The 27,868-nt window shown below is 34.6% G+C and overlaps 1 protein-coding gene across 1 annotated transcript in view; it reads left to right on the top strand.

Moving 5' to 3' along the window:
* The first annotated feature begins 13,009 nt into the window (after positions 1-13,009).
* Positions 13,010-27,868, top strand: part of LOC149771992 (protein rolling stone-like) — a 52,037-nt gene continuing 37,178 nt past the window's right edge. The window contains exon 1 of the mRNA XM_089947981.1: positions 13,010-13,060. The gene's annotated coding sequence lies outside the window, so the exon portion shown is untranslated. The remainder of the gene's footprint in view (positions 13,061-27,868) is intronic.

The raw sequence follows: 27,868 nt of genomic DNA, 5'->3' as shown, positions 1-27,868 counted from the left end.
ATTCTGCTGATATTAGCAAATGACCAGCTGGTTACTTTCAACGAAAGGACGGCTAAACTAGTGGCGCAAATAAAATCAGTTTTTTACATTATAGTTTTGATTTTACTAAACATACATTCACATAAACCAATTAGCCAACAGTGCTTGAATAGTACTTGGCAGAACATGAACATAAATCAATCAGATTTGATTCAAAGACTAAAACTGTAGTTTCCGCTTCAGCTGAAACATTCCTGAAAAATATAAGTTTGATCCATACATTTAATAACCATTCCATGGAGAAACATACTATATGTGATATATAAGTATTGTCCGATACAACGGCCTTGTAACTTGCATAGTATGATTTTCTTCAATTTAGCATACCCATACCGTACGTTTAAGTCAATTATCGTCTTATCTTCCATATCCTTCAATAAGCATTTCATAGCTTGCACCTTAGGAAGGTTGCGAAAGTTTATCTTAACGTTACAGTAAAGGGCAGAAGGGTGTATCAGCTACCTAGGCATTTGTCTGCATAATTACGCAACTAAATGCAGCCCATAGGCACACAATATATTTACATGGCTATGTTATGTCTTCCTGTTCATCAATTATGTTATCCTCATCTGTTGGTGACTCATAGTCACTGTATGATAAGTCATCTTTCCCTGGTGACGTAATTGGTTCCTCAAATCTGCTGGCTGATGCAATTTGTTTACTTGGAAGCCAATGGATACCATGAGAAGACTCACGTGATCAATTTTATATGTATCTACCTGCAAAAGGTCACTTGCATCAATATTATTATTTCTGAATACTGTACTTTGTCTGGGCAAGTTGTCTTTAGCATTTATACATTTTAAGAATAGGAAAGTATTTTTGCGATAAAGAAATGATTAAAACATTCACGATAACGGATTGTGCTTGAAACATATTTTAAAAAATGTACTTTTAAATACTGATAGTTTATTCATGATGAGCAAACCAATTCTTTTCTCCAAGCTGTAGCTCTTCCTTTGATTTATTTATAGAAATCTGACATGACATATATACAATTAAGCTAATTGTATTAACCTGTTTCATAATGTCCAATTAATTTCAATTTCCTTAATTGTTAGTTGTCTTACTGTGTTTTGATGTGAACATGCGCATCAATAATCTAAAACAAAATGTACTTATTAGAGAATATTTATCAGTCACATATACTGATGGCTATGTACTGACTTCCTAAAAATAGTAATGATACGATTGAAACATTGTTGAACATGACATCAACACCGCCGAAACAATTCCAATGTGGAATTGTTATGTCAATTGTAACGTCGGTGTTGTTAAGAGAGATTGGAAAGTGATCACTGTTGTGAAGGTCATCAGCGACCTTCCTTTCATAGTCCAAAAACAGCGATGGGGAACAAATTGTCTAATCGATACATGTGGATGTACCCCTTTCATGGGTGTAAATATGTCGATGATTTGATATTATGTAGACACAAATCGTGTCTGGAAATGGAGTCTTCTATTTAGTGACCTATATCACTTATGTGATTTGATCCCCATAAAATGTAATGGGCATTAACATCCCCGAGTAAAACAAAGGGTGCGGGGAGTTGATGAACAAGATTGTCTAATTAGTTTGGTACTATGTTGGTGTTTGGTTGTATGTAAATAGAACAAACAATAATCACTCGATTTAGAGAGACGCTTACAGCAGTTGCTGTTTAAATTTGTGTTGAAAGGGATGACGCTATGAGGGGCTTTATTGTTCACAATAACATAAACTCCTCCTGAGGCCCTGTCAACATTTCGAGAGTAGTTGTTAAACAGAGTAGTTTTTAAGTGTGATGTTAACCGTATCTTTCAAAAATGTTCCTGAAGACATAGTGCTGCAGATTAATGTTCATTTAAAAGCAGAATAATATCGTGGTAGTTGGCTTTAAGTCCTCTACAGATCCATTGTATGATGGAGTTCTTCATTACAAGTTTATATTGAAGATTTTGGAGCTAGGTTAGACCTTTCGCGGAGGCAATCTGTTTAGTTAATTATCTGGAGGAAGTACGGTGGTGTATTTTTTGTAGTTAGGTCTGGACCACGCGTCTAAGAGAAGTAGAGGCCAAACTAGTGTATTGCAAGGAAAGCCTCTCCTCAACTACCACGATCCTTACCTTCACCGACACAGAACGCATCCCACGGCAAACAGGTTTTCTCTACCTATTCGCCTTTTACGACATGTCGCGAGGCACGTCGGGCCAATTTTACAACCCCGGGCCCGCAGGGGAATATTCACGTTTTAAACTAATTATCTAAACATTAATAAAGGAATCACATGCATTATAATTATATCACCAATTATGTTCATATAATAATAGTAATAATAATAATAATAATTTGTATAGCGTCTAATCTTTAGAAGCTCTAAGCGCATTACAACATTAGACAACACCCATAAGATAATGAAGAAAAAACATAATATTATTACAAATACAAACACCATGAAATTAGAAAAATAATAAAACATAAAAAAGAGAATACTTCAAGTAGGAAACATTATTAGGTCTTGAAGTTTTTTCTTGCAGTCGAAATAAGTGAGTTTTGAGAGCCCTCTTGAATATGATCACTGTGTCTTTGTGTCCATGTTCAGTGGGCAATTCATTCCACGTTGCTGGGCCCTGATATGCAAACGAACGCTGTCCATATGACTTTGTTTTCATAGTGGGAATAATGAGTATACGATTGTCAGAAGAGGATCGTAAATATCTTGCTGGTGTGTACACATAAGTGAGGTCAGATAGGTATGTTGGACTACAGTCCGACAGTGGAACATAGCACAAGTAACAAATGTTGTGTTTGATTCTGGATCGAATGGATAGCCAGTGTAGGGTACAGAGCAGCGGGGAGGTGTGCTCTCATCGTGGTACTCTAAGTATGATCCGAACAGCTGTGTTTTGAACGTTTAGAAGTTTCTGGAGTAGATATTGAGATTAACCAGACAGAATTCAGTTACAATAGTGCAGTCTTGAAAGTACTAACGAACGCACAAGTGTTTTAGTGACATCAACTGAAAGATATTTGCGAATTGAGCTGATACACATATGGCGTACATGTCAAGTCTGCATACCATTCTTTAATTATTCCTTGAAAACGAAACTCCTATACACATAATTAGAACAGATTAATAATTATTGTCAAGAAAACGGGTAAATAACATTGTAGTTTCAGATATAGGTTCTCATTCCTGGAGATCTATAAAATAATATTCAAGTAATGAAGACCTTCTTCTAATCAACAATTCAAAAACGTATTTATTATACCACCACTTGTCTTTCTTTCCTTGTACATTTTGTTGATAAGAATACTTGCTATAGTGCATGTGATGATCATGTAAATCCTCTGTACAATAAACATGTATTGCTTATGTGTTATAGTAATCAAACAACTTTATTTTTCGCAGCTCATTACGTGATATCTACCTTCAAAACATTGCTTGAAGTTTGCCTTACAAATATGGACAGTGTGCAGGCTGCACATGGTATAATTGAGTCCCTAGTGGTAGATACATCAGGGTATACCAATATGTATGTTCGCGTTATTTACACTCATATTCACATTTAAAATCGTTGTAACTGGACGACAAAATGGCAAATTGGATCCGGGGACTCGCGATTCATCATGACTAAAGATTCAGACCAAGCCTGAAATGTTTACGTAAGTTGTTTCCGGATCTTTGGACATATCAAAATACCCTAATTGACGTTACATTACATTATATCCATGTGCAATCAACCACTAATATGAGTTGATATCAAAATTCAAGAATAATATATGATATATAGCGTTAAGAGAGCTTTGGAAGAAATTCAGTGCAACACTTACCAGTAGCATAGTGAACGTACACATATCACTAATCTATTCTACTGAAATGTAAATGTACATGGTTTAATTTTCAAACCTAAACTCCTATTTTCCTGCAAAGCGGATACTATTCTTAATAAATTGATTGTATGACATTTCAAGACTACTATTTACCATTGTATCGACCCCTGTATAAAATCATTATGAACAGGCCAATGACGCCACGTATAGGTGGCAAAAGCTAAATCAAGGTAATATGGTTTAGCGGTCATAATGACGTTTATTATAGAAGAAGGCATCACTTTGTATGTGCATGGATTAACATTTGAATAAACATCTTTTTGTTTTGATTGTCTATCAAAATACGTGTTATTCAGCCTTCGACAGAACACAAACATCATTTTAAATATCATTTTTAAGGTAATGGTGTGTGGTAATAGGTTAAATTCTACTCTCACGTATATGGATTAATCTGCTTATTGACTTACATTGCTGTTGTAATCTTGAGATTTGAGGCCAAACGCAGGATGTTTTATTTTATTGTTGTTGTTGTAGGGTTTAATTCCATTTTCAGCACTAGATAGGCTATAGATGGCGTCCAGTACCCGGAAAAGCCCGGAAAGAACCATCAAGAGAAGCTACTGGCAAGCTTTCACACATGCCAACAAAGGCTGAACCCGCGACTCGAACCCAGGCAGACATATGTGTGATGGCATTGATCCGTAACGGTGATCGCTTTAGACAACTCGGCCACTCGGGGCTGCAGGATGTTTTATGTAATCAAATAATCAAAGGTGCTTCATGGTGGTTTTCAAGTCTTTTAATAAAACTTGGCTGTGCTTTTATTTGTTTAACTATTCGATTTTCCTGCGTGGCTCAAAATGTTCAGAGAGAACAAGTTAAAAGAAGTTGATAATGTTTTAGTTCCGTTGCTAAGAAATATGAAATACAGTTCATGACCAATTATGAAAATTTCTCTTTATGAAAAACGTGGCATAATGAGTATTGTAAGGAAGCCAGCAACTTTAAATACCTAGCCACATAAAATATGAAGATTGATATATATTGAAGGCTGAGTGTGGACGCTTTTTCTTTGCCCACTTTAATGCTCCTATAGAGAATCCATTATCCATTTTTCTCTGCCATACAATTGTAGAAGGAGCGTATGTTTTATAATTTTATATTCATGTTTTAATTAGGCAGAAATAGCTATTTTATTATTTTATGTAGTTAATGTTTAGTATTGAGTGAAATACAGTCATCAGTTGCAATCATTGTGTTATTATCATTTTACTCATATTTAGCCATTTAGGTAACCTTGAACCAGGATTACCTGTTAGAGTTTTGTTCATTGAGCAATGCAACTACCATGATTGCTGGTCATGCTGGGTTGTTTTAGTGTATGACAAGTGGTAAACAACTTTCTGATAGGTTATTTTGCTATTTGTCTGCATAAACAACATAGTATGAACATTATATTAGTGGTGGTCAGTCAATTGGACTTTCTGAAGGGTGCTGGTCATGGCATTGCATTAAAGTACCTGATGATTCCTGTGCTTGCAATAAAATGTACATTGGCCTTTGATCCATATGATAAGGTAAACAGATTTATAATATGGTTAATATAACAGTTTATTGTATGTGTACTCTGCATATTTCTCTTGAATGTATGTTGATGTATTTTAGTACATTTTAATAGGTTATCAACCTGCATTATATTATTAGCATATCGTTCTGTCCATATCTGTGTCTGTCTGTCTGTCTGTTCCCTACTTTTGCTCTAAACCCTGTTGTTTAGGTTTAGTTGATCCACTATCTCTCTTGATGGATCATTATTAAATATAAGAAATATTAAGTTATTCGTATTGAATGTACTGTAAAGAGAATTAATGTAAACATACAGAACAATAATGCACTGATGACCATATTATTTATTATTGTAGTAAATGCATTTGCGTTGTATTTGTAGGGTGTATGTAACAAGGCAGGAGAAATGTCTCAATCTCCACCTATCAACCCAATAATGCACAATAAACGCTATAATGAAAAACATACTGTATCGTCTCACCAATGAGTAGAAGGCAAGTGCTGTATTATTCAATTATTCAAATGATAATCTGGACAAGACAACAACTGAGAGCATGCTAAGTATAAATTTAATAATGACAATTATTGTCGCCAGTGGTCAACCTTCAAAAATCCTGGCAATGAAACTATATATGCTTTTGGGTTAAATTTTGTAAATGCTATTGAAAATATATACACATCTTCCGTCTTCATTAAGTTGTCGTTAATATTCAAAAATTACAATAGTTCTACGAGTACACTTCCTTTCCTGTCATGCAAGTCATGACCACTCCTGCCGTCAGACTCCAAAAACACAAAACCTAACACTATCTCTTAAAGTTGTATGAAATAGTAAGCATCAGTTATAAAATACCGTACAACTGCTTCCCTTTCTTGGTCATAAAACACTAAATCTTGAGCTTCAGTTTCTTACACGAATAAACAACACTCAGAACTACAACAGCATGACTCAAAACAAACGAGGTATAATCACAGAGAAAAGCCAACACACAATACAAACACAAAACTAATTATTACAAATATCTGGTACTCGATGAAAAGGTTGCCCATATGATTTAAGGTATGGCTGTTACAATGAGTTTTTCACCATAAAATGGGTGAAGATGGTGTGGCACACTGAGCTGGCTGGACCAAGTAAACGTGGAACAAGGGTGTGGTTCAGGTACAGATCACCCGAAAATTCATCATAATGCCTGATATTTGTTTATTCCAAGTTATATTTACCAAAGTATGTCACACAAAGCATTGTGAACCCCATTATACGATATATTGCTATTTGTTCGCATAGGGGCCACGAGTGGCCGAGTGATCAAAAGCACTTGCCTTTGTCAATCATTTGTCATCCCATCTCTGTTTGCGAGCATTCGAGTCAGAAAGCTGAGTATATCTTCTGGGTCGGTGGTTCTTACCGGGTTTTCCCTGGGATTTCTAGCACTTGTACATGCCGCCATATATAACGTAGCTTCGATGTGAAGTTGCATTAAACACCAAAACAGCAACAACCTGTTTGCATGCAGGTTAAAACGAATGCTTTCTTGTAAAACAAAATAAAATGTAATAAAACAAACCGTATCTTAAGTATAGTCTCCGAACATGGTTTTATATCTATACAATCATAGGCTTTATATATAAGATAATCCAAAATGAATATTGATTTAGTCTGTAGTTTATGACAGCTAAATTACTTAAGCGAATTGTATTCAAATACATATTTTGAAATAGAATGGTTACATATTCCGGTCGTGCTAATACAAGACCTGAATTCGGACGCCAGTATTTAATACTTATCTACTCCAAGCTATGCTGTAAATTGCCAACGCCTGTAATGTAATGTACCTTGATGGATCTGATAAATAGTAATGTACCTACTCTGCAAGTGGGACAGCCTTTTAGACAGTTTCTAATCAAGATTTTACAATCGTATTGTTTGTCACATCAATTGATTCAATTTCTTCTAACTGCTACCTGCGAATTCTACGTATCTCACGTTAAAATGTAGTTTCCTTTCTGAAGGCATGATTAAACTCCAATCAATTTTCAAAAGTTTGATGATCATAGTAATTACAACAAAGACAAATAACCGAACTCCAATACATGGATGGCTCTTAACGTTTCCGAATATAAACACCGTGACATCAAAACAAAAATCTGCTTTCTGTTTATTTATTTGTTGGATTTTTCTTGCTCTTTCTTCTAACTTCCTTTAAGCTCAGAGGGTGTAGTTTTTTCTAATAAAGACATTGGTTTTCAAGGGTTTGAGTTGTGAGTAGATACGCTTTTTAAAAGAATGATTACAATTGTGTGTAACGAAACTGTAGTTTCTCAAGCAAGTTAACAAAAGTGTCAGTTGTACATTGTCCTGTATCTTAGCTGAAATTTGAGAGATCGGCAGTAGAACAAACTAAATTGTTAACAAAAACATTGTTATTGTAGTGATCATTTAATGACCAAGGTTCCATGTTTTAGATACAAATCAAGCATAAAAGGGAAATAAACATACATCATATTAATATACAGGATAAGGTAAAATAACTGCTTAAACTTAGAAATTTACGATATTTTAAATATCAAAGGACATCGCTCGGAACGCCTAGTGCCTAAAGCGTCCACTTCTGATCAAAATTTAATAAAATGGTTCTAAAAGATGAATCGCTTGGCTTTAAACATTAAGACTCTAGCGTTAGGAATGATCGTTATGTTGTCAGGATACTGGGACTGAGTGGAAAACATCATGTTACATGACTCTTGCATGATACCCGAGTGCTCGAAATCGCTATAAACTGCCACACTCCGGGTATTGTAGCGATATGACTGGAACACTTTTAAAAGTACGTTAAAATCCAAATAATACACACACACAAACACAAATATTAAAGTAATATCTACTTACGATACAATTCGTCATACTACTACTAATAATATTAAATCAATAAATGCAAAATTGATTCTTGAATTTATTTGTCATATTTTAGTTATATATATTTATATACTTGCTTCTCTCTCTCTCTATGATGTTTACAGATTATATATCGTATATTATATTGAAATATACTTGGAACTGACATTCATTTAAATTATTCAATATGGAAAAAATTACTTTTTAGACTTAATTTCATTCTCAACAATGCAGGCGCATTTAATTGTGTCGATGATGTTGTTGAGTTTAATTATAGTGACGTGCGCACAACTGTGCATGTGCCACTTGTTTCTGACTGCACCGCAGCCTCCTAGTTGTTCCTGGGGAAGGGGATGGTGCCACCTCCCCCAGGCTTTTATGGATTCAAGGAACCCTGATAGTTTGGCCTCAATCTGTGGGTCCATAAATGTCCCTTACAGTTGAATGTTTGGCTGCCATTAGTGGGAAGGAGAGCTGGTTTCGTGTTGCATTTGCCTGGTGTTTCCTTGCTTTTGTTTGGGGGGGGGGGTATTTGTTTTTTTCAAAATGTTCTAAAAAATGCGGGTGTTCTATGCTATTTATAGAGGTTGTTATTATAAATCATGTATGAAGACATATTTTCAAGGCTATTATATTCTAGTCGAGGTGTTTAAGGTGTGCTTCCTACGTTATGTTATTTATGACGTTTTAGATATTGCCTCTTTATATTATTTATTTAGTAATGTTTTTAGAGACTGAATGTTATTTATGCTTTATTTAGCAATAGTCCTAGCCGATTATACGGTTCGTTAAGGACATCTAGGACATCCGAATTCGCATTTGTCTTAGTTTTTGATAGGTGGTTTGTAAGTAAATTATATTTTTTTTTAAAAAAATGAATATGTTATGAGTTTTTATGTGGAGGAATCCCCCCAAAAAACCAACAAAATAAAATCAGCGAACCATCGTAAGTGTCTGCTTTAACTCTTGTCTTTGTTCGAGTTGGAGACAGAGAAGAACTAAACTATGTTTTTTCCGTGTCACCTCCCTTGGTCACACATAACCCTGACGTCACTTTTCCATCGATTATCTCCATGTTGTTCCATGCCGATCTTTCTTTTAACAGATGGTCTATGGTTGTTCCTAATTTTTCGAACTTCTCTGTGAAGAGGGTATCGATAGTCTCTAGCAGACTATAAGTGGGCGGACATAACGGTCTCTTCGATATTGGATACATAGCTCGAATGTAACCGTCAGACCTCACATTCTCAGGCGTACCCTCCTTTATAGTTTCGAACCTCAGATTATCAGACTCGCCACCAAATGCACGTGTATCGCTATTAACTTTATTGGCCTCGAACGGAGTCGAGGTCACAAGAAACTGAACGTTACTGTCTACCTACACGTTTTCTCTGCCTCGCATTAGTAGGCTGTGGTAAAGGCTTATCGATTAAAGATGTAGTTGTACCTCTGCCTGTAGGCATTACAAAAGCTTATAATAATTCCCTTTCAGTATTCCTTATTAACCTGTCGCGATGTACTTTGTAAGAAACTTTCAAATTACCAACTGCTATTTAAAACAGACTTAGAAGTATGTGTTTTTATTGCTGTTATTGTTACTGCCTAATCTGGTACGAAATTTCAAGAAATTTAATATTAAACTCATCGACTTAACACAATACAGCGAGGGGAGTGTCAAATAATTGTTATTAATTAATGGTCGCTAGTCACAAGTACTCAGAGCAATTTATGTACTTTTCAATTCGCTGAGAAAGAAGCACGTCCGTCAAAATTTAAATAATGAGATTTTAATAATACGAACTTAGAGCGAGGTGGGTGATTATTTTGATCCAGTTTGTGTCTATATAGTTTATGATATGGGTAGGGGGAGGGGCATTATCAAACACGCGATGTTATGTACGGTTATTCTCTTATTAATTAATAATTATACAGCCAAATTCATGAATCGAGAATGCACAGAATTTCATGGCCAATAATTATGATATCGTTAGACCATTTCAGCTTAGTTATATTGGGAATAATCAGTTGTTTTGCTCAATTCTATCTCCCCTGTCTCAGTAATGTAACACGACGCTTCTGACTGACTGACATTCGTTTTACCCGTAAGCCATCTCCAATTCCACTTGCTTGTCTGCATCATTGCTTACATTACGTCCTAGATAAAATATTCCGTCTTGATTGGACGTATGCACTCAAATTAAACATAATTTTAAGAGCAAATAAATTTATCTACTTTCGCAGATTAAGATCGCGAAATAATCAAAAGTAAATTGTATAGGTGCTGTATCATTTCTATATGGGGGGGGTTGTTGTTGTTATTGTTGTGTGTTTTTTCTTTTAACCTTACAGGGCACGTCTTTCTTTCACGTCTTTCTTTCCAAATTGGGAAGGAATAGTCTGTTCTATACATAATAAAACTAATTACTTTCAACATATCACATAATTATTCTCATATCCACCGCTAGCCACCAGAAATGTTCTTGTTACACGCGTACGGGTATTTACTTGACCGAGCGGTTGTCAAACCCTTTCGTTTCCAAAAGACTTCCATACAACTTCAGTTGTAAATTGGAAAGCCCGACGTGTCCATTATATACCTAACCTTTCATCTAATTAATGCAAGACTAAAAATAAACCCGACTGCAAACCATCTACCAACCGCACATCTGCATGATTTACCTTCATCATGTTTCCGTTCTGCCAACCGTTCATACCTTAGAAAATATATCAGTACCCCCTAACAATGGGAAATATGTTAACTCCGCTACCTTAGGTCTCACTGGACAGTTCATCTGGTGAATTTTCATCCGACAATGACCAATTACAGAAAAATCAGAATAATGTTACACCGAAGATACAAATAAAACCAACTAATGATTTTTGTGGAAAGGATACATGCTAGATTTTAACTGCAGTAATCAGGTTAATTCCTAATGCAACAAGTATGTGCCTTATGCATGAATAAAGTTCACTAGTACTATAACAAATTAGTATACTTTTCATAACCCTCAACCATCTAGATTTTTAGATATTGACCTATGTAGCAGACAGACATTAATACGTATGCCAAGTCGGCAGCTCATTTGCAGCCTAAGTTACGCATTTAATCTCCAATGCTCATCTAGCTGTGACAGGCAGTCACCAACAAGCCAACCTATTTCCAAGCCTAACTCAAAGTAAATCTAAACCACATCATAGATTTAGCTTATGTGTGAATTTATAAATGATAGGCAAGTGATAATTAGGTCCATGCCTTCTACCTTAAAAAATTGGGCCGGGGTCAAAATACGAAACTATCCATAGAGAGACCATAGGCCAGTGAATGTTTGCTTCCCAGGCACATTTCGCCAATATAATTGCACCATATTTGTATACGTCTTTGTGATGAATCGGCCAGGGTTCGAATCCGCTCCCTTCCCGCATCCAAGGTGGACTCTCTAACCGATAGGGACTTGCAGCTGAGGAATCTGTAAGCGTTGACCTCGATACATTATATAGAATTGAATGTGGATAATGTGTGCTATGCTACTATCAAAGCAAGATCAAGAACATTCTGAGTTAAAATACCAATAATTAGTTTGACGAGGCTGACTAGAATGATTTTGGTGCTAAGTTGTTTTTTGATTTTTAAAAAACTCATAAATGAGATTATAGCCTATCATTTAGAATAATGAGATGAAATTCGCAATCTAACTCAGTCATATTCATCGATTTATTCATAGTCAATTTATTTCAAAGTTTTATATACATTTCATGTATAGCAACTGCATTACTGTAACCACATCGTTTTCTACGGCGTACTTTCTTCTCAGGGCTTTAGGCTATTCCAGTTTGCTTCCATGCCCTACTTAATTTCGTATTTTCTCATAACATAAACGTATGTATGTATGTATGTACGTATGTATGTATGTATGTATGTATGCATGCATGCATGCATGCATGTATGTATGTATGTATGTATGCATGCATGCATGCATGCATGTATAATTTTTTAGTATACTATTATACTGAAGATGTGGGAGAAAGTAATATCCTTCTAAAATAAGTGTGCTCTAAATTTCCGATCACTACTATGCTGAATTCTATAACAAATCTTGTGATCTTGACCTGACGAGCGGGGGGAGGTTCTGTGAGAAGGCATTCGAAACTTTATGCCGTTCCGCCTTAAACTTTAATTTCTAGATAGCAAGAGTTTGTTTTGACAGCTTAAATTAATAGCTATGTGATGCCTGAATTCGTTGTATTTCTAGAACACATCTTGGAATTGATTTACAGTTCATGCATCACTGCGATGTTACTATTCAAGTTTTCACAACATTGCTGGTCAACAGGCATCATATATTCCCCAATTTTGTATTTACATGAAAAAGAAAATAAATGTAAATACATGAATAGGATAATCAGTTCAGTCCAATACATAACGAATAGCAAAATTATTTGCCTGTTTTTGAGTGAATAGCAAAATTATTTGCCTGTTTTTTGAGTAAAATTAATACAGATGGAAACAAATAATTCACATTTAAGACTAAACATATATCCCCCCATCTGCGAGCTGTTAATAAAGTTTAAACAACCATGAGAAAACTGAGATACGAGTCTGAGTCAGCACGTTATCATTACATTCTCAAACGTCAAGGACAATGATAAATATGTTTACCACAGTAATGTTTTAAATACTGCTCTTTTAAATTTGCATTTGCAGTCTCTCACAGATAGCAGCTCACACTGCACTGGCACCGAAACAGGTAACATTCTCTCTCTCTCTCTTTCTCCCCCCCCCCCCAATCTCTCTCTCTCTCTCTCTCTCTCGCATATTTGTTAATATTTTTCATTTTCCGGTGTCCAACTCGAATGCATAGTATTAATCTTCGATTCCACTGTTTAAACTAGTGTTTCCTAATAAAGCATTATATTCATCAAATTCGTGCAAGGAAACATTTATTGGAAATATGTGCTAATTTAAATTAAACAATGTGACCCAACTACATTCAGTGAGATAATGTTAAATTTAAGGCAGAAACGTATGCATGTGCAATCGGTGTAGTTTAGTGTAATGTCTGTAAACATTCACAAAATCGGTCAATGTGTATTAGGAAGCCATTGACACAGAAACAACCCGTTACAAATAACTTCTATAGTTCATCATCACTGCTTCTAGTGATTGTTTAGTATAATTGTTGCTTTGAATCATTTCATAATTAAATATCTAGTATATGCTTACTTACCGATACAATTCTGTACGTTTCTGTGATTGTTATGTTACCAAACTAAACCTGTTTTAGGAAAAATGTATACCCTCTCTTCCCCGACATGTGGCAATAATTTAGCGTTCCACCGTTGCATTAGCGTTCTAGTGTAGTCTTGCTTTGATTTTATATTTTGTTGGATGGAGGACTTGTGAGTCAAGGGTATTTAAGTTTTTGGAAACTTTTATTTAGTTATGCATCAAAATAGCTTAAATGCTTTTCCGATTTAATATACTCTCCATCTTGACGTGGAGATTAAAATATATTGTCTATGTACGATGAACGAATGTTAACTAATGGACACCATCCAATCCAATAAGTTGACTTCTAATCATTTCATTCCCCCAATGATGTCTACTTTGCACTGTGTTGCGAAATGAGCTATCATTTGCATTTATGTCAACATTTGATAAGATATTTTGCAGATATTCTCTATGGAGAAGAACGCATGTTTTATTCGTATGCCAAACACGAATTTGAACATATATGATGTTTTTGTAAAAATTGTAATCACAATTTTAATTCTTTCCAAATCTTGTAAAAAATATACAGATTTTCATTTTCGTGACATTGAAACACAAATAAAATATAATCCCATGTTTAGCTTTTAAAATTTGCATGTTACGTATCTCACTATCTTGGCATCAATAACGCAGTACTACTAATATCATCGTCACAATCCTCCTTTTCAAAGTGTTTGTTTTTGTTACTTTTATTTTTGGTTCTTTATCATATGAGTCAACAAAAGAAAATATGGTTGAAAATGCTGTCAACGTTTACTCGAATGTGGAAAGTTTTCGGTATACAGTATATTTTAATTTAAAGTAACGTGGTTTAAATTGGTTTTATTTCAAAGGTACTTCAGCATATCAAAGTTTATGTCGAAGCGAAGAGTCCTGTCCAAGCGGCAACGGAGTAGGCGGCTCAGCCTGTTCTTGGCAGGATTTGAGCTCCTAACAGTCTGGTCTTGAGGCCGGAATGTCAATCGCTCATCCATCGCAAAACTGACAGATTGTTCTTACACCCTTTGGCATTGTAATTTTGTGTACATATTGTATGAATAAGTATGGATACAATGGATGCACTGTCGAAGCTTCGGACATGTCTAAAACTATAGGGTTCAACCAAGAATGAACCAAATAGAATGCACACATATGGAACTCTCCCTGATTCTGCAACTTAGAACTCATACCGAATTCTCTAAGTATGCAACCTGTAAAACTTAAACAAACTCCAGGTGCAACCTTGTCAAAATTGCAAATCTTTACGAAAATGTATTCAATTTAATACGTTTTAACTAACTGTATAAACTATCGTTTTTGTGCTTCAAATTATAGTAGTAGTAGTAGTTGTTGTAATTATTGTTGTTGTTGTTCTTGCATATATTTAATGGTATCACTGAACAACATCTTCTATATACAATCATAGGCATCCGTGTCTAACTTGACATGAGATATAATTTAGTGTATAGTATATTCGAGATCTTCGACGCCATTGTTTAACCATACAGTTATTTAACAACCTTTGCCATGAGCCAAAACTCAGGTCAAATCACTTTCTTTTATTGATGTTTTAATAAACGTTTGCGGTTCTCACCCCAACACAAAACAAATGGTGTTAGATCCAGTTTTTAGTCTGACTTTGTCTCCATTATTTAATTTTTGCACAGCTTTCCTCTGCTAATCAAACGTGTGAGCAGTTTAATTTTTCATTTTTCGTCTACCGTAAATGAATCGTATTGGAAAGTGATGTCTTCCCTTGGGGAAGATCATGATTAGCATTAAACCTTATTAATATATATAGTATCTGATCAATTACCATTTTTTAATCTCTCAATACATTTGCCAAGTATGTCATCCTCAAATTATCAGATGACCGCTTAAATATATACCTGCCGGATGCTTATCTCGTATATTTTGATAGTTTATGGTTAGAATAGTGTCACACTGATTCAATAGCTTCATGTGAATACCCATTTTGATTTAGAAGGAAAGTTGATTCATGACTGATCTGCTATGTGATCAGTAAATGCACATATTTATGTTGGCGTTGTACTGCTCTTGTATTGTACAGAGGCTATACTGCGTTGACCGGAAGGAGTTTTGTCGAAAACGAGGTTTTGTGACGGAAAGAATGTGTGTTCTACCAATCAGCGCCTGTATATGGACCCACTGAATTTAGACACAAGTAATGTGTGACTATGTGTACTTTAGTGACTTGAATATTACGTGGTTTCAAAAATTCATAAATGTGATTAAATTCATTTATTTCAAAGATTGAAATGAAACATGTGATCTAACTCTTTCATACCCATATTATGTTTATATTTAGTATATCTTTAGGACAACAGGCAAAAATTATATGGGAACATGGGAACCAGCCTGGAAATGGGGAAAAATAAAATAGAGTATATATGGGTTTCACTGGCCAGGATTAGTTAACACTGAAAGTTATATTTTAAGGAAAAACGTCTTTTGAGAGTTTATCCTAGTTGTAACTGAAAGAACAGAGAGACATTGTTCTATTGATTGAATTTCGTTTAACCGTTTTGAGTTTTGGAATACCCATTATTGAAATTAGTACCTGACTCTTTAGAACATTATTTAAACACATATTTCAAACGCTATTAGGTGCAGAAAATGCCGCGGCTCATATCCTTTTAAGAAGCACTAAGAAAAATAAAGTTATTGAATTTGTAACGTCATGGTATTTGCATAAATTTACTATGGTAAATGAATGGGTACTGTGAGTCATATATATATATATATATATATATATATATATATATATATATATATATATATATATATATATATATATCTTGTCAGTACAAACATAATACATTGCAACTGCATTTCAATTTCTGCATTAAAGAAGGGTCATTCTCCGCGGTGGTAGGCTTTTCAAGTGTTCTTTCTTGCCCTTGTTACATACATATATATGCATGTATGACCTGCAAAACGTTTGCTATTAGAAGTACGAACTTAACCAGGGCATGCCAGAAAACCGAAACAGCCTAAAACCTTGGGAAATGACCCGTTTTTAGTTTTGAAATAGTATGCAGTTGCAAAATACGATAGTTATACATACTATATATATATATAGAGAGAGAGAGAGAGAGAGAGAGAGAGAGAGATAGATAGATAGATAGATAAAGCACAGACGTTTCCCACTTGCATAGTGAGGAGCCGAAATACAGAGCTCTTAGCGTTTGTTTCGATTCGACTTAATATATGCGTGTAAAATTAGCAATTATTAATAGCTTCCCAGTCTTATAAAAAACAGGAGACAAAGATCTGAAGAAAATTTAAAGAAAATAGCATCATGAATATAATATCTTTACTCTACCATACAATTCGAAATCATCATGAATATAGGAAATGTATCCCTGTATTACATTAAGTGTTATCCAAAGACTTTTCTACTAACAATTTAGTTCAATACATATAATGGGAGCTATATTTTATATACCCTCAAAAACATCCACAATCCCCTTTCAAAACAGGGAAAATAAAAAAATGGCACTCCACACCAGTGAATAGAGATAATTTCACCAGACATATTGAGATTAAGGAGTAGTGCAGTGCCATTCATTCTCTACTTGTTTTGAGACACGAAAGTATTTCACAAGATTCAAACCCCAAAACTATTATCCAGACGTACGTAAATGATTTAAAGGTATCAGACTGGTGAACAACACACAGCTACAACTCTTACATTATAGGTAGTCTTTCAGTTTTTGTGAATTAACCTTCCCCAGATATTAAACCTCACCGACCCTACAATACATTAGTAGTACCGTTACACCACACCATGCACGTTTTTGCATAAAGCACATCATGGGCAGGAAAACTGATCATTGTGATTCTAGGGATGTAAATGATTTCACACCAATGCAGCTCCTGTGATATTCGCCGCTGTGTTATTAGCCGAATGTTCACCAAGATCCAGTAGTGGTTATTGAAGAACATAGGGCCGTGTCATACAAATTGACACAACATATATGTTCCAGAACCTCTCATGGTATATACAAGACACAAACATAAATGCAGCAGCTACCAATAGTAGAAGCATTACAATTAAAATAAGTTTAAATCATGTTTTCAAATCATAAAGTGGCTGTTTCATAGTGGTTTGATTGATTGGCAGAGGCTAACGACAGAGCTATCAACTCATTTATGTGATAGTCAGTGTCCCATTCGCTATTAGCAGAGAAAGGTTGTCCTCTCTCTCTCCAAGCGGAAAACACGATGGCGCTTAGTTCTGGATTTAAACATTCACGCGCAGCAGACACATTCACATCTCGACTCAGTAATTAATATTTGATTAATATTTAGCACTACAAATTCCTTTGACACAATCAGGGCATATAGACGATAATGTAGTTGGTTACAAATATACACAGTTTATAAGGTAAAATCCAATAGACCTATTCTTCATTTTCACGGTGGAACTTCGTAAACATGATACTCCTCATCAACGAACAGTAATATCACCTCTAGATTTTAAGACGAATCATAGCATGGATCACACGACAAAACAATGACAATAATTGCTAACAGTATGCATTAAATTCGACTTAATTACTTTGTTGTCATGCGATTGTTACTACGGACAAATGCTCATATCCACAGCAATATTCTATCCTGATTGTAAAACAGCTCGGATTTGAGCATTTTGCAAAGTGAAAGAGATTGCGAGCAATACACATATACTCGTGATTATATCCCGTATAGGGATTTGGAAACTGAATACATAATTAAAAGTCAATAGACCACTCATATGCTTCTTTTTATAAAAGTACATGGGAACGCTAAAAGAAAGAATACAAACTAACTCGGTCATGCATATAAAATAATTAGCATACCACTCAGGCTGGAGTACTTTATGAAATGGTGAAAAGGGTATATGATCAGTCAAACAATGAAGAAATTTAATGAAGCATAACGGCATAATAATTTAAAATTATTAACGTACCAAAAAAAACAAAAATAACGTCATAAGCCGATATCGCACTGAATTTAGGAATTTAGAGAATCGCAGAGCTGTGATATAAATAGTTAAATCTGTGTAACATGAAAGTAACAATGTCATACACTTGATATATTGCATATTTGTTTACACATTTAGACGGAATAAATGTGCAGGCAATGCTAATTATTCTGAAGAACATTGAACAACACAAATGGCAATTTGCTTATTTGAAATATTCGTAGCTTTAACATCATCATGGGTATAAAGGTTGAAAAACTTCGCCGTCTCTATCAACAATAGTGGGGGTTTTCTCGGCGTTTCGATATTTAAGAACAAACACGGGGATAAAAAGCAGGATGTAAAACAAAGTACACTTAACTGAAAGCAATGTTAACTGAACAGTCTGCCTACATTTAATACAATCAAGAGAGAAACAATGTCTATATAGAACATCCACTATTAGTCACGTTCATGACTAATGGCAGACAAAGATGTTTTGCATTCAACAAGACAACCATTAATATATATATATATATATATATATATATATATATATATATATATATATATATATATATATATATATATATATACAGAATTATTATCATTATTTTTATTATCATGATTGTATTATTATAGCTAAATAATTATAATAATAATAAGAACAAGAACAAGAAGAAATATCACAAACCATGCTATTTATTCATTTGTTTTAGCAAAGCAATACCTCCATGTCATACATGTCTGGTTTGTTCCGTGATATGCGGATTTGTTCCAATATATATAATTAAATCGAATTACATTGACATCATGCTTACACACTGAATGAATGGAGATAAATACAAATAGTTACAAAAACAATTAGTAAACTAAAAGGTGATTAGCATGTTTGCTACTATAATTATTTGTAGAGAAAATATAAATATAGCAGTGCTACGTATGTATACCTATTCGCAGCATAATGACCCTAAATGTATCTGTTTAAACCAAGCCAGTCTGCAAAGTATATAATAAAATTCATGTAACTTATTTTGGTAGGATTATTTTGGTATGCTACATAAAGTCAAAGAACTGCACTATTTCATCTCGGAACTCCACCCACTCCAAACCCGGAGAAGATTGCGTTGCGTCATATTTTGTCATGTACCTACAACTTTTTGAATTATAATGTAAATCTGTTCTAAGTTCATTGCTTGCAGAGTTACTGTGCCTCAAATAGAATATTATAATATTGATCATTTGAATTTGTATGAGAACATTATATTATATGTACTCTCTAAAGGAACATGATGTAAGTTAATTTTGATGAAAAATAATGTAAACCTTAATGTACTAGATTACGAACAAATACATAACACATCTGCAGTATTCATGCCCATAACGAACAAACTCAAACATGGTATGATGTATTTAATCAAGACATCTAAAGAGGTTATAAAAATAATTGAAGAAATAAAATAGTATTATGAACAGTTGATAAGAACGGCGAGACACCTGATGATCAATAACAAAATCCCTGGTTGCGAACGATCTCATCAGATCCACGTAGAAATAAATATACACAAAACAGACGGGAAGAAAGGCAACATAACATTTAAACTTATCTGTAATTTGCTGTTTAATATTACAATGTGGGAACACATGTATATTTTCCACAAATTTCGATTTGTTCAGAATTGGTGGATACATTGTGGAATGGGTAATTTATATAATTTGTTCCATACAATTTGTATTATTCCGTTTCTTTGCTTGGTTTTGAGCGTTTTGTTATTCGTGGATTTCTAAGAAAGGTATCCGTGTGTGGAGGACGTTTTCGTTATGGTCGTACCGCAATCGCCCTAAGAAAAGCATTTACAACGCATTAGTGAATTGGCATTGTCGCTAATGATTTACGGAATTTACAGATATAAACAGTGAATCGTTTAAGTGAAAATGTTTATTAAATATACAAAAAACTACACATGTAAATAGTCAGGCCTTACTAAATCGTGCGTACATGGACATGTTTTAACGTTGTGACATTTCTTATATGCTGCCAAGACCACCACCACGTACTCTTGTCATATTGTATCGTCTCTTGTACACGTAGAGCAGACTGTAATCGAACAAAAAATGAATGGGATGACCTATGTGTAGTAACATAGGCCTAACAAATATCAGTTACACGCAATGACATTAAAGATGACCTATGTGTAAGACCGCCAAACATATTTCAATTACAAATCATGTCTCGCAGACAACATAATTAAATTGAAAACTTGATATTCATATATACTATAGTTATAAGTTCATGCATTTGTATGTGGAAATATGAACGAGTATTTTCGAGGTAAATACTGCATGACCTTGGGGGTGCAGTATATTCATCCGACAAAACGAGTTTACCTTTGACGATACAAATGCAGTAAACATTTTATTATATGGTCATTTTCTTATTCTACCTAATGCTTAATTATATTAACAAAATACACTACAAGAAAAAAATAACTGAATGTATGCCGTTTTCCAAACTAAATACACAAGCGCAGATTCATCATTACACAACAGGAACATTATTACTGTGCACATAGCTCCGCCCTGATAAATTTGAACTTAGTCGCACGCTCGACATAACTGTCGAAAGAAAATGACTTGTATAGTTAAAATTGAAATTTGAAGTCATATTGTGAATGAATGCGCATTGTAACAACTTTTCCATTTCATCTGGAACGAATAGATTTCGGTATTGTTATCGATTTTACGAAATTTTGTAATTAGTGACTGGAACTATACGTGAAATTTCACATGAAATACTTCGGATTTAAGAAGCGAGGGAGAATCATGTTGACATCTGCAAATGTGTTTCTTTTTCTATCATTGAATGTTTAAAAATATAATGTGGGACAAATGTGAAGGCTTTCAATTGCAATTATCAAAAAGACGCCATGGAATGTAATGCTTATTTCATTTTCTGTGCAGTGAGGGTGATGTGATTGCACTTACATTCGAAATTACAGTACAATTTCGAATCAAGATTGAAAACCTATGACATGGCTAATGTGATTCAGCTTTGCAGAACTAAAATATATGGGAAACGTTGTCTACTATGGTGCTTGATTAGTATTCTTAATTTTAATTTTTGTCGATACCTTTTGTTATTGAACTTAAACCATTTCAAGATCTATCTTCGAAGGATGTTCACTCAGCACCTACTTCACATTACTTGAAATAAGTTAACTACAGAAGTTCCAACAATTCAGACCTCGAATCCGACTTTGACCATTTGACCGGTAATTCTTTACAAGTTTATACATATGGGTCAGGTGTAATTCTTTACGAGTTTATACAAATGGGTCAGGTGTAACTCCTTACGAGTTTATACATATGAGTCAGGTGCGGCGAACAACTCCAAATCATCAGCAGGTTACACTTGTACTGTACGTGTCCGATTTCAAGTTCACAATTGACCTAGTTTCCAAGCCACTTGTAAATCTAAAGAACTTACTGACTTCGCCCAAAAGACGACGCTAGACAAACGAGACAGACAATTGAAAGACTGACAGACAAATCGACGACAATATCTCGCTTTTTGCGAAACTTTTCTTCAGTTTCTGAGACATTTTTCTTCAATGGAAGAAAAAGCTCTGTTTTACCCAAGAAAAACTAAACATTTCCTAAAACTAGTGTTGATAATGCTCATAACACTTTTGACCATATAGCAAACATGAGTAAATTAGTTTATCCCGGACTTGCATGAGATGCTAATGGTGACTTATGATGACAAACATAATGATGACGGCAAGCATATATGTATATGTTTAGAGTGATGTAAAGACGATCATACGGGTAATTAACCTTTTACCTGATTTTGATATGAAAGCATTGACCTGAACGCTTTTACGAAAAGATTCAATGCAAGGATTAAGTGGAGGAACTGGATTGAAATGTCAATCTAGATGACATACTCATTTAAATAAGTTATGCCCCTCTGACGAGGATAACAAACATATAAACTAAGACTCACTAAAGGCTGACGTCAAAGTGGAGATGGTGAATCACATGTACACAATGATCGCTATATCACACTTTGGTTCCAGTCAAGAGAATCTTGGAGTTTTGTTGTAAATTAAAATATACTTAATAACTACGACGTGATGATGTGAATATAGAAAGTTATTAATAAACTATGCCTTCTCTTCCCTACATCTTTTAATTGTACAATTTTAACCCACCGCCATCACGGATAGTCGCTTTTTCTACTCTTATCCGACCAGATTTCCTCTTCAAGAATATTTCAAGCTTCTAAATCTTAAAAATATTCAGACCTATAGATGAATGCATTGAGAAAAGACGAACGAGTGATAAACGGTAGAATAAATGAACATTAACATTCATAGATTCAAATGACGTGTACACATGCATATATACATACATGCAACAAGCATTGCGAAATTTAACTAATAATTTAATTCCCTAGAATACAAAGTGAAAATGAGACAAAAGAACGTACGGTATTGCGAATTAAATTGCAAAATAATCTAGGAATTTCATACAAGCCCTAATAATAAAGGTCCGGAATAAAACTCACCTCAAGTCAACAAGATATATAATACTGAAGGCGATGACGTGTTATAGCATACAGAGTTCTAACGTGTTAGCGGTGTTTTGTTGAATCACAGTAATATAATTCCACCTGTGAATATATTAAAAGTTCCAGTGAATGTCTTTATCAAGGAATTTTATCAGAACACGTTTGTATTTCCAGAGAACTTAATCACTTAAATTCAATATTTTGAAGAAAATGAAACTCAGACCAAATTGATCACAACATAATACAACTTGAAAGTGATAGATGTTAAAGCACAAATGACCAAGTCCACACAAAAACATGATTATATAGTTATCTAATTGACCTCAGGTCACAATTAGCATTTACTAAAACTAAACACTACCTGATAGAAAACACCTTCTAGACTGTTATAATGAGCCTTGCTTACTTACAACAGAATAAATGTAACATTCACTTTTGAAATTCCAAAAACCCCACCCAAAACAACATATTTTCTAGTTCTTGTTTACCTGAATAATAATCCTAATATTAAGTTCATACGCATAGAGAGTAATTTAGCTATTAGTTGATGACATAAAATGAAATAATTTTTTTTTTAAAAGTCAGACGGGTCAATCAGAAATGAACTCAGTTTTGGATAAGGTCAAGACTAACATACAATATTACATTACATTAACATGTAATGAACTAAGTTTTAATTAAAATAACAAACAAACAATTGAATGAAATATGCCTAACATTACATACAACCATACACCCGTAACTGCACAGGATTAAATTGCTTCGACAATGTTATTGATTCTAAAGCATTATTATATGCAGCAATGCAGCAGTGATATTGGAAAAAATGTTAATGGTGCCATCTAATGACATATATAATAAAATGTCATGGACGTATCCATCTGTTTAGACTTCTATCAAGACGACGATTCCGATGATCAACGTTATATACAATATATACAACCATGCATCCGTAACTGCATAGGAGTAAATTGCTTCGACCATATTATTGACTCTAAGGTAGTATTATATGCAGCAAAGCAGCACTGATATTGGAAAAAATGTTAATGATGACATATAATGATATATATATAATAACAATGTCACTGACATATCCATACGTTTCGACTGTTATCAAGACGATGATTCGATAATTAACGTTTTACCTCATTTTAGGATGAAACACACTTTAACGCTTCTACCTCAAGATGATTTGGTTATTGGAGTATTTAAGTAGGGCCCAAATGGAACTGATTAGTGAAGACAAATTAAAAATTGGCATACAGGGACAAAACGAAAATTTGTGAACATTATCAAAATAAACGAAGGTACAACGTTGGATACAAAAACACTAAAATATTATCCTGAACAGTACTTTTACCTTCGGGAACAAGGAAATTTAAGTACATACTTGAGTGAATAAAAGACGAAGAAACATTCTCAATACTCTGGAGTGGCACCTAAATATTTGAGTGATGCAATAATGAGTGTTGATGTGGAATATTTGATTGAAAGATTGATAGCGTGTGGGTGTGTGTGAATGTGTGTGTGTAATTTGAATTTTTAACGTAGCATTAACATTTGTTTGGTCATATCGCTACGAAGTCTGCAGTGTGGCAGTTTATAAAGATGGCAAGCACTGAGGCAGCATGAGAGTATATATATATATATATATATATATATATATATATATATATATATATATATATATACTCAGATAATTAGAGAGAATAAACTACCATAATATATAGTCGAAGCCGCTTACCGAATTCGTGATGGCAATTTAAGCTCTACACTGGAAACTTAGCTATTTCAGACTACTTGACCTATAAACATATTATCCGTTTTGCGTCTCACAGATTTGGGATGCTACTTGATTGGAAAATAGCTCTGAGTGTTCCAGTCAGACATTGTTTGTAAACAATTTATACTGCATCAACGCAAATATAAAAAAACACCATTCTGGAAACCTAATTCAAAAACGTATCCCATTCTCAAACTTATCGTTAAAAATTACAGCTGCCAGTCGTGAAATTTGAACCATGAAGGTACCGACAAGGTGGTTAAGTTCCACCATTTACGATTTCGATTTGCCTGATTTAAGGAAACAAGATAAAATGTGTTTGGACAAGAATATTGAGTTTAAAGGTTCACTTCATGCTGGGCCTGGTGCTGGTAGTTGCTCCACACTGGTGCACTGGTAGAAGACAATGCAAGCTTCTGCTCGACGTGAAACAAAGATCACGAAGAATTTGTAGTATTAGGAATATTTATAATAGTTTTGTCAAACATGATGATCATAAAACGCATATATATATATATATATATATATATATATATATATATATATATATATATATAGTGAACATTCAGAACACAGGGTGGAAATCTGAAAACAGAGCAACCAAAACATATTACCGCGCCCATGTACATTGACAAACAAGAAATCACTGTCCAGGTTTTGACACAATTCGAAAACTTGGTACTGGTTCATCACATATCGACGTCTCGGCATTCTTGCAGGTAGCCGCTAAAGACGTCTACCATAGTATGATGCTAAACGACGTAGAAGACTACGTTACCCTGAAGAAAGAGACGCTACTGCATTATGAACAGCGGGCTGAAAGGTCCGAAAACAATGCCTGAGATTCATAAAAAAAAACAAGAGAAGTAGTGTGAAACTGCCGACTTTGCTTCCTGATACATGCCCTGTGTGGCATAATTCGTTATAGATGCGTCCACGAGTGCATTTTATTTGTGTTTACACATTCTTTTTAGTACCACTAATAAACGTGCTAAATGTACACACAGCAGTACACTATCAATAACACAAACAGCGGCAGAGAAAATGCACAAGGCTATACACTAGCAACAGAAGGCAAAAGGTGTTTCTGGATTTAGTGTTTGGATTTGGCTTTTTGTTTTGCTTTTTTATCTGGTAATTAGGTTTTTCTTAGCTGGTGTTTGATTTCTGTTTTCGGTGTTTGTGGCTGGTTTGATACGTGGATCGAAATGACTTACGGCGCTAACCTATGTGGTTAAACATTAAGAGGTTTTGAGAGAGCACGGACACATTTAATAGTGTTCTTAGCTGAGCGTGGGTTCTCGACTTTGGAATATATATGCGGGATGACCGAGCAATACGAGAGTGCATGCTCGGCTCCATCCACCTGGGGTGACAAGGACTGAGAAAACATAAGCGAAGCTATTAGGGTCGCCAAGGGAGCATCAGAATGACGGAAGGGTGAGAATGGTGGGAGGCCAGGGGACAGTAATCGCAGCCGTGATCATTTCCATGGGACAGGGAAGTCCCGAGAATGCAGAAAAGGGTACACAAGGGTGCAAATGAGATCTCTCCTACAAGAAGCCAGGTTGTGTCTATCAGCGTTGTAGGAAATCGTCCAACAACGTTAAATGAGACAATTCCGTGTGCTGTATAGAAGCGGAAAGAAGTAGAGTTGACGAACGCGGCGGTAGCTACGGTAAATGGTGAGCTGGCACCGTGCTATGAAATATTGGGTATTGTCATACGGCCTTGGTAGATAATAACTACGTGAAGTATGGGATTGACCTGTCGCATCTATCAAGCATGCTGACCAATTAACCAACCAGGGAGCGTACATTAGACACACGTCAAGGCATTGCTTACGTCCACCATTTTCTTCCCACAAGCTTCTTTTAGTTATAACGAATTATTAAGTATTTACAATTTTTGCAATGGTTTCTTGATTTCAAGATCGATAAGGCAATGGGACCATTGTAATTCTGACAGTCGATATCCAGATCATCTAAATTTAGGAATTCGATTATTTCTTTCCCGAAACATGGACAAAACTTTGATAGCTAAAGACTTTTTTGTGGTCATTTTTACAATCAGCTGAATATGAAAACAATTGATGACAAGTATGACATGTTTGTTTGCACAAACGTATGTAGAAAACCGTGTCCCGTCGATGGCTTGAAGGAAAACAAAAGAATTGAACTCCACAAATTTCGTGCTTTGATGTATATTATGTTCCTTACATAGGAAGTGCCGAAACCCAGACTGCATTATTTTATAATTTTGAAAATTAACACTGTAATGTTGGCTTGTCCCTACAACAATGATATATCGTCTTCATCTCCCAGACACTTGAGTGGCTCTTCGCTTTCTCCTTTGGCTAGAGGAGGGGAGAGAATACAAAAATGTAATAGTAATAAATGCAGAAGCAATGGCTTCAGATAATTATCGTCAGATATATTAAGCATACATTGATACAACTGATTAAAATTCCATTTGACGAACATAGTAGAACTTTAAAATTATTACGTACGATAGTATAGATCTAAATGGTAATTATTTACGATTTTATTTATTAATTTATAATTTATTTACTTCCAAGACAACATGAGCTTAAGTCTAATAAAATTAATAAGGATAAGGTTATATAATAAATATATTAGCATCTTTTGGAGCGAATGTCCTTATCTGCGAATAAGTTATCAGGCAGCTTGACAATCTATGTTTTTACTATTTACCGAAATAAAGCATAGATTATTACAATACGAGCTTCCACTACAAATATAAATATTGTCTATGTCATTATATTGTATGCAACTTTGAAATTTTACATTTATAAGAAGAATACAAATCACTTTCAATAAATATATCATTTAAGCTGAAACATTTCATTGCCCAATAATGCATGTTTGTCGGAGGTAATGTCACGTGATTTGGTAGACGGGGCGATCTATCATCTTGTATGAGGGCAACTATAGAGAAGATAGAGCAGAAGTCTAGCTTG

Source organism: Sinohyriopsis cumingii, unplaced genomic scaffold (assembly GCF_028554795.1).
Source record: "Sinohyriopsis cumingii isolate HCF-2022 unplaced genomic scaffold, ASM2855479v2 utg001527l, whole genome shotgun sequence".
NCBI lineage: Eukaryota > Metazoa > Mollusca > Bivalvia > Unionida > Unionidae > Sinohyriopsis > Sinohyriopsis cumingii.
This window is presented reverse-complemented; position numbering and strand designations above follow the sequence as displayed.